The sequence below is a fragment of the Lutra lutra genome, chromosome 4 (genome assembly GCF_902655055.1).
Source record: "Lutra lutra chromosome 4, mLutLut1.2, whole genome shotgun sequence".
Classification (NCBI taxonomy): domain Eukaryota; kingdom Metazoa; phylum Chordata; class Mammalia; order Carnivora; family Mustelidae; genus Lutra; species Lutra lutra.
In genome coordinates this window covers 131956163-131968765 of record NC_062281.1, presented here as the reverse complement: position 1 = coordinate 131968765, position 12603 = coordinate 131956163, and the positions used below count along the sequence as shown (strand labels likewise).

Sequence of the window (12603 nt, the reverse complement as noted above, 5' to 3'; positions counted from 1 at the left end):
AAGCCAAATGACGGCCTGGTGTTCATCAGTGTTGAAATATCTTCAGCAGAATCATTCTAGGCTGCCCTTACTCATCCATGACCCCACCCAACTTAGGTTCTTCCCTTTGCTCACAGTAGATAAATATTCCTTATAGGTTGTCTCTAATGAATGTTTTTTCAGGGCAGTTAATAAAAATGATGGGAGAAAACAATGGATCTGGGCAATTACATTTTCCCTCCTTTAGCAAGTAAGGGACAGATACTAACCATCTGGAAATGTAAATTCTTCTCTGCTTCCAAGGGTTTCTGTGCCATTTAATAGAAATACAGTGTAGATTATATGACTTGGGGCAGAAAGAGTTCCATAGAAGATGTAAGAAAAGAATGCTTTGCACTGAGCTATGTATAGATCTGTTGAATCCCTATATTGCATGCCTGAAGCTAATAGAACACTGTATGTTAACTATCCTGGAATTATACTGGAATTAAAATAAAGCAACCCCAAAAAGAAAACACGGGGTGGCAGGGGATCGGGGGAGGGAGAATGCCTTATGCCAGTGCTGTTCCTGGAGGGAATCATTCATTCCAGGAGACAGAACTATAGAAACTGTGATTCTGCATGGAGTACAACCCAGCTTCTGAGCTCACTTGTCACAGAAGGTGGGCAGCACTCAGGTTTCTGTCTACACTCCTTTTGAAGTGGTTGTTTTGCTAACCAACTCCCTGATTATTGTATAAACTGATAGGATGTAAACAGTTTGAGCTATTTTTATTTGATTTAGACTCCTTGTAAATCAGTCGTTCTCAGTACAACTCAAGGAGTATAATTTTTTTCCACCTTTATTTTTACCACTTAGTCTATTTTCCAAAGTTAATCTTTTTCTATTTTTTCTTATTGTCTGCATCTAAATCTTGTGGTCCCTGTATCTTGATAGAAAGTTGCTGGTATACTTTAACTTGGATGCTTGGTTGATATTAGTCTTGGACGTTACAGAGATCATTGTATTTGGCTATTATTGCTCCATGATTAGATTTTTTTCCTTCAGTACCTGAGACACGTGTAGATGGTTGGGGTGCTGCTCTGCCTTATGTGCCTGACTACTATTGAACCTGCTCTCTGTTGCCCCACAGGAATTCCATGTACACATTTGAGAAGGACACTGGGTAGAATTCTCCTAGTGGGGGTATATTATTTTAGCATCCCAAATCCTGGTGGTGCTGTGGGTTAGGATATGTGGAAATTGATTTTGGAGCAGTGATAGCTTTTTATCTTCTGAAGTTCCTCTGACAGCCTAACTCAGCCCAACTTAAATCTGCTGGGCCATATGCATTTTCCACTCTGGGTCGGAACTTGACTTTGGGCCATAGCTTGGGGATTTCCCTCTTAGAAGTAGGCCTTGCTGCTCTGCGCATACTTCTGTCTCAGTTTTGCTGATTTTTGTCTTGGGATAAAGGCAATGCTAGTTTGTTTCTCATCCTTTGACTTCATCCCAGTGCTTTGTGCTTTTCTTGGAAGGGAGTATATATTAAAGGTACTTGAGGGATTTAGCTTCCCCCAGTTATCTTGGTTCTAATCTTATTTTTTTCTGTTTCCTTCCTTCCTGTGTTTTAAGCATTATCATGAATGAACTGATTCAAATTCCTAGTCCTTCATGATTATCTGTCTCTCATTGCCTTGGATTCCTAGAGGAGAAAAGGACCAATGTAGGTGAGGCCAAATGTTTTGGTCTCTGTGATCAGACAGGCCATCTAGGCTGAAGTGAAGTCATTTCTAGGATTTTACCAAAAGCTGTTGAAATAGCCATACACTATAGTAGTTTAACATTTCCTTACCAACTTCCCTAAAGATTTCACCTGGGGAGTCACGTGGACTGTGTCCTAAAATGCAAGTAGTAGTATAGTTGGTTGCTTTGGAATGGTATAACAAGGATGATGAACACAATTTTCAGCTGTGGATAGGGAAATCTTTACAGCCTGCTCCTATTTACATATTTTTGGTCCACAACCAGTCACATCCTACTTCCAGGAGCCATTATGTGAGCTGAGATTCTTTGAGAGCTATAGAATAAACACTTTCCAGGTTAATGAAAGGGCATTTTTTGGGGGTAGACTATCAAGTAGGTCTCAGAAACAAAGACTGTGTCAGTCATGCCTTGGGAAGGTCAGGAATAAAGGCCATTTCAGGAATGTATGAACCAGGCACCTTTCATGGCCCTGGCCTGATTAACTCCTTCCTGTTATTTCCTATCTTTATATCACTTCACTCAGTATTCAAATTCCTGGGAGAGCAGGGGAAACTGATTAGGTCATGTCCCATCTTGATAGTGGGAAGGCAGGCATGGTTAATAGGGCCACCAAAATCATGCAGAAGAGTGAGGGAGAAGTTTCCGTTTGGGTAGGAAAAAAGTAGCAGATGTTTGTTTTGCCATTTCTCTTAAGTTAATATACCTTGTTTAGTGGAGTGTGTTGGTTTTCTCTTGACTTTGAGTCTGAATGTATCCATGCATGATACTGTCAGTCTGGATATATCAGAATGGATCTGGAGGGAGGCAGGGTATTGTCAGCTGGCTTTGGGTGTCTGGTCTTACAGATTTTTTTTTTTTTTTTTTTTTTTCTGTTTGTGGGTGCTGCGTAAATGGCATTTTGGCAATGGACTCTCTGGAGGTACTGATAGCATTAAATTTTAAAAGATTTTATATAGGGGGGTGGGGTTATGGACATTGGGGAGGGTATGTGCTATGGTGAGTGCTGTGAAGTGTGTAAACCTGGCGATTCACAGACCTGTACCCCTGGGGATAAAAATATATGTTTATAAAAAATAAAAAAAATTAAAAAAAGATTTTATGTAATCTCTACACCCAATATGGAACTTGAACTTAAAACTCTGAGATCAAGAGTTACATGTTCTACTGACAGAGCCAGCCAGGCTGCATCAGACTTTCTTTAAGGCAGAGTAAAAGCCATGTTTTTCTTGGTGCTGGCCACCAGATTTGGAAAGGACAACAATCCAGATTGGGACTATACTCCTGAGACGGTCTTTCGTTTATGTCTCCCCCAAATAAGTTCTTGAGAATTTTCTGTGTTCCATGTGCTCCATTAGGCCCAGTGGATACTAAGAAGACTAAGCCATAGCTACTGCCTTTTGAGGAGCTCACAGTTTAGCAGAAGGCTGTTATTGACTGAATTGTGCCCTTCTAAAATTCATGTGTTGAAGTCCTAATCTCCACTACCTCAGAATGCGACTGTATTTGGAGATAAGCTCTTTAAGTAGGCATGAAGTTAAAATGAGATCATTAGGGTGGGCCCTGATCCAATGAGACTGATCTAAGAGGAGAAAATTTGGATACACATACACATAGCAGGAGAATGCCATGTGATCATGTAGACCTCTACAGACCAAGGAGAGAGGTCTTAGAAGAAAGCAACCTTGGGGATGACTTGAAAATCTCTAACTTCTCTAGAACAAAGGAAATAGATTTCTTTTGTTTAAGCCATGTGGTCCTTTGTGGCAGCCCTAGGAAACTAACATAGAGGCCATTAGGCTTAAAGAAAAATTACAGTTTAGGGGCGCCTGGGTGGCTCAGTGGGTTAAGCCACTGCCTTCGGCTCAGGTCATGATCCCAGGTCCTGGGTTCGAGCCCCGCATCGGGCTTTCTGCTCAGCGGGGAGCCTGCTTCCTCCTCTCTCTCTGCCTGCCTCTCTGCTTACTTGTGATTTCTCTCTGTCAAATAAATAAATAAAATCTTTAAAAAAAAAAAAAAAAGAAAAATTACAGTGTAAATTCTTTGACTGTGGCAGTATGAGTTCCCTAATAATCTAGAAGGTATAGATGGAATGTCTTAGCTGTTCTTAGCCTTGGGTAGATGGCAGGAACATACTGATGTTTTCATTGAATAAATATTTGAGGAGTTAGTACATGCTAGTCTTAGAGTATTAGTTGTTGGAATAATAATAGTTTCTTGAACATCTACTGTATTCCATCACCATACTACCTGCCTGGTATATCACATGAATAAGAACTAGTTCCTGCCTTCAAGAAGCTCCTATCTAGTGGGAGGAGATGAATATGAAAAGAAATTCAGGGGCACCTGGGTGGTTCAGTGGGTTAAAGTCTCTGCCTTCGGCTTGGGTCATGATCCCAGGGTCTTGGGATCGAGCCCCACATCGGGCTCTCTACTCATCGGAGAGTCTGCTTCCTCCTCTCTCTCTGTCTGCCTCTCTGCCTGCTTGTGATCTCTGTCAAATAAATAAATAAAAAAATCTTAAAAAAATTCAATAAAGAGAATTAGTGGTGCTAACATGTACTAGAGGCATAAAAGTCGGCCACATCAAGTCAACCTAAGGAGTTGAGGAAAAGCTTCCAGGAGAAAAGATTTGAGCTGGATCTTAAGAGGTGTGGTCATTGAACAAATTAGGGAAGGTGGTCCCAGGGCGTGGGAGTAGGAATAGAATAAGCAAAGGTGTAGAGGTGTATAGCAGTGTCCTGTGCTTGGGAATACCACGTATGTCTGTATGATTGGAATAGAGGTTCTAGGTGATTGTGTGGCAAGAGATGAAGCTCAAGGGTCAGTAGAGACCAAATAATCAAGAGCCTTATATGTGACGATAAAGAGTGGGCATTGAAGGGGTTTAAGCCGGTGGATGAGACTTGGCTTTTAGAGAGAGAGTTTGGAGACTATGTCACATGGGATTGCTTTATAAGCTCACCTGGCCAAGGAAATCCTTGAAGATTCTATTGTGTAGGTTGAGGAGAGAGAAGACGAAGTCCTAAATGAAGGCAGAAACAGATCGGAGGAATAGACAGTGGTGTGCTGGAGCCATTTGTATACACCTTTTCCAAACTCCATGTTCAGTGACCTCATGTTAGGGGCTTGAAATTGGCTGTGGTGGCTTGTTTATATCATAGACACAGACAAGTACAGCAAATTTGATTTTTTTTTTCCTGGAGAGTTGCTGGTTACACATTTATCTGCATACCACTGAATATTAAGAAGGTAGAGTTGGAAGGTTGGAATATTAAAAAGGTGGAGTTGGAAATTCATTGAATGTAGAAGTAAAATAGACTGCAAATGACGATCCACAGATTTGTGGCTTGGGTGAGGAATGGAATGGAGTGCTTTACTTTAAGATGAGGAAAACTGGAAGAGAAATAGATTTGGGTGAAGACTTAGAAAAGAGACACTGTACTTACAATATAATTTTAGGCCTGCTGAGTTTGATACCTGTGAGAGAATTTAGTTGGAAATGTGTAAGAGGTAGACAAGTGTCAGAGAACTAAAGCCTAGGGAATGGGATTTATGAATAATTTGAAGCTGTGGAAATCCGATCACTCAGAATAGTAAGAAAAAGACCAAGCCTAGAGTTGTGGAAGAAGCCCAGAATTAAGGAGTAGAAAGAGGAGGAGCCAGCATAGTGAGGAATGGCCAGACACAGAAGAGACAGCCTCTGGATGGCCTTTTCCCAAGCATTCAAGGACCTATTACTTGTCCCAAGAGTAGGTGCTTCACTACAACTTTCCTAAGTTGGTGACAGGCTCTGAGGGAGAAATAAAGGCTGCTTTAAGACACACCCTCGGATTGTCCTGTGTTGATCAGAGTTTATATCACTGTTTTTCATCTAGGGATCTCAACCTCTGTGTTTAGAACAGGGAGTAGAATTGAAAACTTCATAGTGCTTTGTGCGTAGTGAGGGTAGGTTACATTGTACATAAAAGTTACATGTGTTTTTGTATATTTGTGTTCCAGATATATATGTGTGTGCATTTGTATAATTGTGTTATGATATAATGTATATATTTCCCATCGTGAGTCATAGCAAAAAATAAAATTTGGAAGCCACTGGTTTAAATGATTCCCTTGTTAAAAATTTGTAGTTTGGGAAATCTTTCCCATACCTAACATAGTTTCTCCTGGTCAGCTGCTTTCTGATCCAAATTCTCCCCCTTCTAGCCATGAGTTGATGGCAGCCTTCCCAGTCCTTATCAAGTATCGGGTGGAATGTCTCTGGTGGTATTTTTTTTAGGGCATGGCTCACTTCCGTTCCCTTTTGCCAATGAAAAGGAACATGTCTCCACAATGAGCTCAACCTTGCAGGGTTTGCCATGTAAACCTACACTTTCCCAAGGCCATGAAAACCCACTCTTCTTAACTTAAGCTCTAGGACCAGACTAGTTCAACTGGTTTGTTTCCTTTGAGGACTTTTAATTGCAGAAAAATAACTGTTAAATCTATGAAACTTAGATTGTTTTACTTGGATGAGTCTGTATTTATCCTGGAGAAGTTCTTTTGTTTGTAAGTGTTGCCCTTTATGGAAAGATGTTTATAGAAGGAGACCCAAAATATTTTTGTAAATTGTTTCCAAAATCAGAGGGAGTTGAAAGAAAAAGTTTACCTCCTAAAACATTGGTAGTCTTCATTTTGGGGTTAGATTTTGTAATAGAACTCTGGACTATGTCTCCTTTTAGAGGATTCATTTCTGTGCTATGTGTCTATCGGAATAGGATGTTCAGTATGTGAAGTACGTCTGAGTCCTTTGAGTCATTCACAGCTGGAAAACTCGGACCTCATCTTCGTGATTCAGCTCACTGATGTACTTGTTTTCAAAGATGAAATCTATTTTATATCAAGAGAGAAACTTTGGCTTTTAAGTTTCAGATGATTTTTTAGATAGAAAGTATTAAATATTAGAAAAGTCTATTTTTCATGCTATTTCTAGTGAAAAAGTTTCAACCAACAAATATGTTTTGTGCCTTTTCATGTATACTGAATTCTACAAAATATACTGGGGAATATGGTAAAAGTTACTAAAGAAGAAGAAAGGAAAAGTAGTTAAGTGTATAGACTCTGTCCTATATGGGCTGTGTGATAATGTGGCATTGGATGAATTACTTAAACTTTCTGTAGCTTGGTTTCTTCATACCAAAAGAGAAGATGGTAGTAGTATTTATCACATTGAGGATTAAATGATTAAACACACAAAAAATCATAGATTAGTCCCTGACACATGGTACTATTCAATAAAAGTGTTATTACTCTTATTATGAAGGGGTAGCCTTTCTTGTAGTTGTTCAACTTCAGGTGAGTTGAGTTCAGGTGCAGATGAGTTGGTTAGCAAGTATTTGTTGGGAAATCTGGCACGGTTCCAGATCACATCTCCTTTCAAATATGTCTTAGGAGTAGCTACTGCCATTCTGTTTTCTAAGTACTTTCTAAGTAGGAATTCATGTAATCCTTTCACCCATGCTAAAAGATTAAGCATTTGTTCAAGGTTTCAGAGCGAGCTAGTGCGTGATGGAGGCAGGCTTCTAACCCATGCAGGGAACTTTCAGAGCCAGCTCTCTAACAGCTGTTTTGGATAAGTCTGTATGTTTGCTGTCCTCAAGGAGCTTACAATTTATATAAGGATGTAGGTACATTAAGAATCAGGTCATTCTATTAATTACAGTAATAGCTGCCATTTATTGAATGCTTATAAGAAACAATAAAGAGCAGAGACTCTGAGACAAATTGCTTGGGTGAAATTCCTGTCTCTGCTGCTTATTACCTATGTGATTTTGGACCACTTACTTCCTCTGTTCCTGTTTCCTTATCCATAAAGTGCTGTGAGGATTAAATGAGTTAATATATGTAAAGCACTTAAAATAGTGCTTGGCACATAGTGCTGTATAAATGTAAGTCATTCCTTAATAGGACTACTGTTATGGCCTGTTTTAATCCTCCTGCCTTTCCCCGAGAGGGATTTTCAGATAAGACTGAGACTTTGGGCTGTTAAATACTTTGCTGAGGTCACCCAGTGGTGGACAGGAAGTGCAAGCATAGTACTTCATTCCTATTTGTTCCTGAGGCTTGTAGTCTTTTTTTTTTTTTTCTTTTAAAGATTTTATTTATTTATTTGACAGACAGAGATCACAGAAAGAGAGGAGGAAGCAGGCTCCTCGCTGAGCAGAGAGCCCTATGCGGGGCTCGATCCCAGGACCCTGAGACCATGACCCGAGCTGAAGGCAGAGGCTTAACCCACTGAGCCACCCAGGCGCCCCATGAGGCATGTATTCTTAGCAGCATATGGCACTGTCTTTCTAGAATACGATGTGAGCTAGGACATGTGCTGTCATACAGACCTAAACAAAGTGTGCTTCAGCTCAGAGCTGACTTCTCCATGACTGGGAAGTGTTCTAAAGCTTAGAGAGTGCTGGGGGCTGGAAGAAGTGGTAGGATTGGGACGGTACTTTCCCAAAGAGAAAGCCATGGTTTTCAGTAGGTCCCAACAGTATCAGGAGCCAGTGTCCTATTTCCATGGAGCTCCCCATGAGAGGTGACAGGACAGTCTTAAGAACTGTGCACAGGGGCGCCTGGGTGGCTCAGTGGGTTAAAGCCTCTGCTTTCAGCTTAGGCCAGGGTCTCAGGTTCCTGGTATTGAGCCCTGCATTGGGCTCTCTGCTTAGCAGGGAGCCTGCTTCCCTTCTTCTCTCTCTGACTGCTTGTGCTCTCTCTGTCAAATAAATAAATAAATAAATAAATAAATAAAATCTTAAAAACAAAACAAAACTGTGCACAGCCTTGCAATCTGAGGTGAAGGACACCTGTGTCCTGGGCTTGGGTTGCAAGTAGACCCATTGAATTGGACATAGAGTTTCAGAGTAGGGTTTGCATATTAGCCCTCTTGTTCCTCAGAGAGGAAGATAGATTTACATAACAAAAAGTCAGTTTCTCACCAAGCCTTGAGTGGGGGACTCAAAGTTTGGTTTAATCTGACATTTCTTATACCCAGAATTGTGGAGTAAAATTTTAAATCCATTTTTTCCAGAAATTTAAATTGGTGTTCAGAGGAGGGAAAGATAGGAGTAGGCTGGACTCACTGAGAAAGATTCCTAGAGAAGATTGCATTTGAACTTGGCCTTGGTAGATGGAAAGAAAAGTATAGACAAGGAGGGTTTTCTGGGGGAAGCGTTCAGGACAGTGAAGAGGTTGTAGGAATTGGAGCAAATCAGGTTGCAAAAGCAGTTTCTGGGTTCTTTTTCTTTAATTTTTAAATTTAAGTTCAATTTAATTAATATACACTGTAGTATTAGTTTCAGAGGTAGAATCTAGTGATTTGTCAGTTGCATACAACACACAGTGCTCATCACTTCAAGTGCCCTCCTGACACAGAGGGAGACAAATGATGGGAGACTTTTTTTTTTTTTAAGATTTTTATTTATTTGACAGAGACAGAGAGAAAAAGAGAACACAAGCAGTGGGAGTGGGAGAGGGAGAAGCAGGCTTCCCACTGAGCAGGGAGCCTGATGTGGGACTTGATCCCAGGACCCTGGGCTCATGATCTGAGCTGAAGGCAGACACCTAAAGACTGAGCCACCCAGGCACCTTATTATAGGCAGTAGGCTGAGGGTTGCTGGAAGGGAGGTGGTGAGCGGATGGAGTGGTTGGGCTCTTTAAAGAAGAGCTCCATAAACTAGGTGGGGAATCTGAGCTTGTTTTTGAGCCCAATAGGGAGTCATTTAGGTATTAGAACTGAAGAATGATACGATGAAGTAGATTTTTAGGGAATTAAGCCTAGAAAAACAATGTGACCATACTTTATAGAGGAGAAACTGTAGCAGGCTCCTGTATCAGTGCCTGAGTGAGGGATAAGGGCTGGGATTAGAGGTAGCAGCAGGCGTTTGAAGGAGAGAAAAAAGCCTGAGTAATATTGCCAAGGCAGAAATGGCGGTTAGGGGTGGACCTATGCTGCTTAAAGGAGAAGAGTGAAGAGAAGAGCATGCTGAGAAGCAAATGTCACTCCCAAGATGTCTATCCTCGGAGCCCCTGTAATAAGAGTGATTAGAAATGAGGTGGTTTGAATGTGGAAATTGTTTGGGGGCAAGTCAGTGAGAGATGTTCAGCTTTTGATATTTTGCATTTTATCTGACAGTGGCACTCTCTTTCATGTATTTTTTTTTTTTTTGGCAAAGGTTTAAAGTCTTCACAATGATAAATCGGGGGGATAGAACATGCCATTTAATCATCTTTTTATGTCGTAGTTTGTTCTGTCCTTCTCTCCAGCTAGATGTGGTTTGGCATTTACCACAAAGTTACTATGGGAGAAGATAAATGAGGAGCTAAGTTCTGTTTTATTGGGGGGGTGGCAAATGTGTTAGATGAATACGGAGTGTAACTGATAAATGTGTTTTCAGCTGAATAAAGACTCAGGCTAAATATGCACTCTTTCCATTCTAGTTGTAAACTGTCATTAAAAGAAAATTTATTAAATGCTGACATTTTTAATTGAGAAAAGAGAAATTATAATCCACAATACTAAGAACTTTGTAATCTGTTTTGCCAGACACTAACCCTAAACAGTGATGGGTTTCTTTCTTTTTTTTTTTTTTAAAGATTTTATTTATTTATTTGACAGACAGAGATCACAAGTAGACAGAGAGGCAGACAGATAGAGAGAGAGGGGGAAGCAGGCTCCCTGCAGAGCACAGAGCCTGATGTGGGGCTCGATCCCAGGACACTGGGACCATGACCTGAGCCGAAGGCAGAGGCTTTAACCCACTGAGCCACCCAGGTGCCCCAACAGTGATGGGTTTCTTAGAACTATAATGTTTCAGGAGCATTTGGAGTTAACAACAACCATGAATAGAAGACATAATTGTATTCAACTGGTCTTTTCTTTTTTTTTTTAAAGATTTTATTTATTTGACAGGGAGATAGAGAGCACAAGTAGACAGAGTGGCATGCAGAAGGAGAGGGAGCAGGGAGCCCGATACAGGGCTCGATCCCAGGACCTTGGGATCATGACCTGAGCTGAAGACAGCTGCTCAACAGACTGAGCCACCCAGCAACCCCTGTTTTCAACTGGTCTTAAACTTAGTAATAACAGTGTAGGAGGAAGGGGGAAAAAATGATGCTAAAATGTAAGTGGCTTCCTTAATATGGCTGAATAATATGAATATAATGTAACTTAAAAAAATGAATATAATCTAACTTATTAGAAAAACAGCAATTATAGCAATACATATTCTGCCAGAGTATTTGTACAATGAGAGTTGTCATATAATTACAGGAAAATGGATCTAACAAATTGTGCTCAAAATTGTGGTAAGAGTATGTTTTCAGAAAAAGTTAGGGAGATTATCCCTTTTGTGTAAATGATTGATAAAATGAAAATGATTTTGGAAAATGATTGATAAATGAAAAGGCAGATTATAAAAATAATGGGTGGTAATATCCCATTTCTGTAAAAATGATCTTTAAATGTAGAAGAAAAATGAATTACAGTGTATGTATATTGAAATTTAATGGTTTAGATGGTGAGTTTGACTTCTTTCTTTAGGATTCTTGTATTTTTTTTGCATATTTAGTATAAAATAAGCATACTAACTTTCATAACCAGAAAATAATTATTTAGAAAAAGAGGATAACATTTCTGGCTAGGAAGTAGGGCAACTGAATCATTCTACTTTAATGGCTTTATAATTTTTAATTATAGGATTCTCATTTTTAAAAAAGATTTTATTTGAGAGAGTGTGCACATGAGAGAGAGAGAGAGAGTGTGTGTGTGTGCGCGTGTGCATATGCACATGTGCTCACGCAGGGACAGGGACAAGGGGCTGAGGGAGAGGGAGAAGCAGGCTCCCCCTGAGCAGGGAGAGAGAACTGGAAGTGGGGCTCTATCCCAGGGCCCTGGGATCATGATCTGAAATGAAGGCAGGTGCTTAACCCACTAAACCACCCAGGTGCCCTGATTATTCTCATTTTAAACAGTTTTCTTTAATATTATAAATGGTTCTGTGTTAGAAATGTGGTAGAATATTCCATTGTATTAATTTTTTAAATTAAGATTTAAAAAAAAAGATTTTATTTATTTATTTGGCAGAGAGAGAGAGAGAGATCACAAGTAGGCAGAGAGGCAGGCAGAGAGAGAGGGGAAAGCAGGCTCCCCCCTGAGCAGAGAGCCCGATGTGGGGATCGATCCCAGGACCCTGAGATCATGACCTGAGCTGAAGGCAGAGGTTTAACCCACTGAACCACCCAGGTGCCCCAAATATGTTTTTATAAGTACTTTTCAAACCTTTTTTTTGAAAGCTGGTAGAAAAAATATGTAGTAAACCAGTAATAAAAGTAAACAATAACTCTTGATTTTTAAAAAATTCTTATGATGAAATCATACTGTGGAATAAAATAAATTTAAAAGGGTTAACGTCTTTTAGCCAGCACTTAAGTTTTTCGCCCTCCTATTGGAGAATAGGAGGTTTGTAATTTCTTTTGTAACACATTCCTCTCTGGATTAAAGCTACAAACCTTCTTCCCAGAGGTACACATTAATTTTTGCCTGTAATTTCAAAGAGTGTTAAAAACAAGGCTGAGTTTTTCTTAAATGACCTCCTAACTAAGGAACAAGATTTGGGTCACAGTTATTCCATTTCCCATAAATGTCATGCACTGTTCAGTCTCATCAGAGGAACAGTTAAGAGCAACTCTGTGTGTGTGTGTGTGTGTGTGTGTGTTTTGTGGGGTTGGTTCATAGGTGGCCAGCCCTTTTGACCCAGTGGACAACTGTTGCCTTGTGCATGTAGCACCTACTTCATTCTTTTCATCTGCCCCAGCATCCTACCAGATGAATTAAGAAACAAAAACTCACA

The 12603-nt window shown here is 40.1% G+C and overlaps 1 protein-coding gene across 1 annotated transcript in view; it reads left to right on the top strand.

Annotated features, from left to right (window-relative positions):
• The window catches only part of GIPC2 (GIPC PDZ domain containing family member 2), a 79782-nt gene that overhangs the window by 44806 nt on the left and 22373 nt on the right, over positions 1–12603 (top strand). The window lies entirely within an intron of this gene.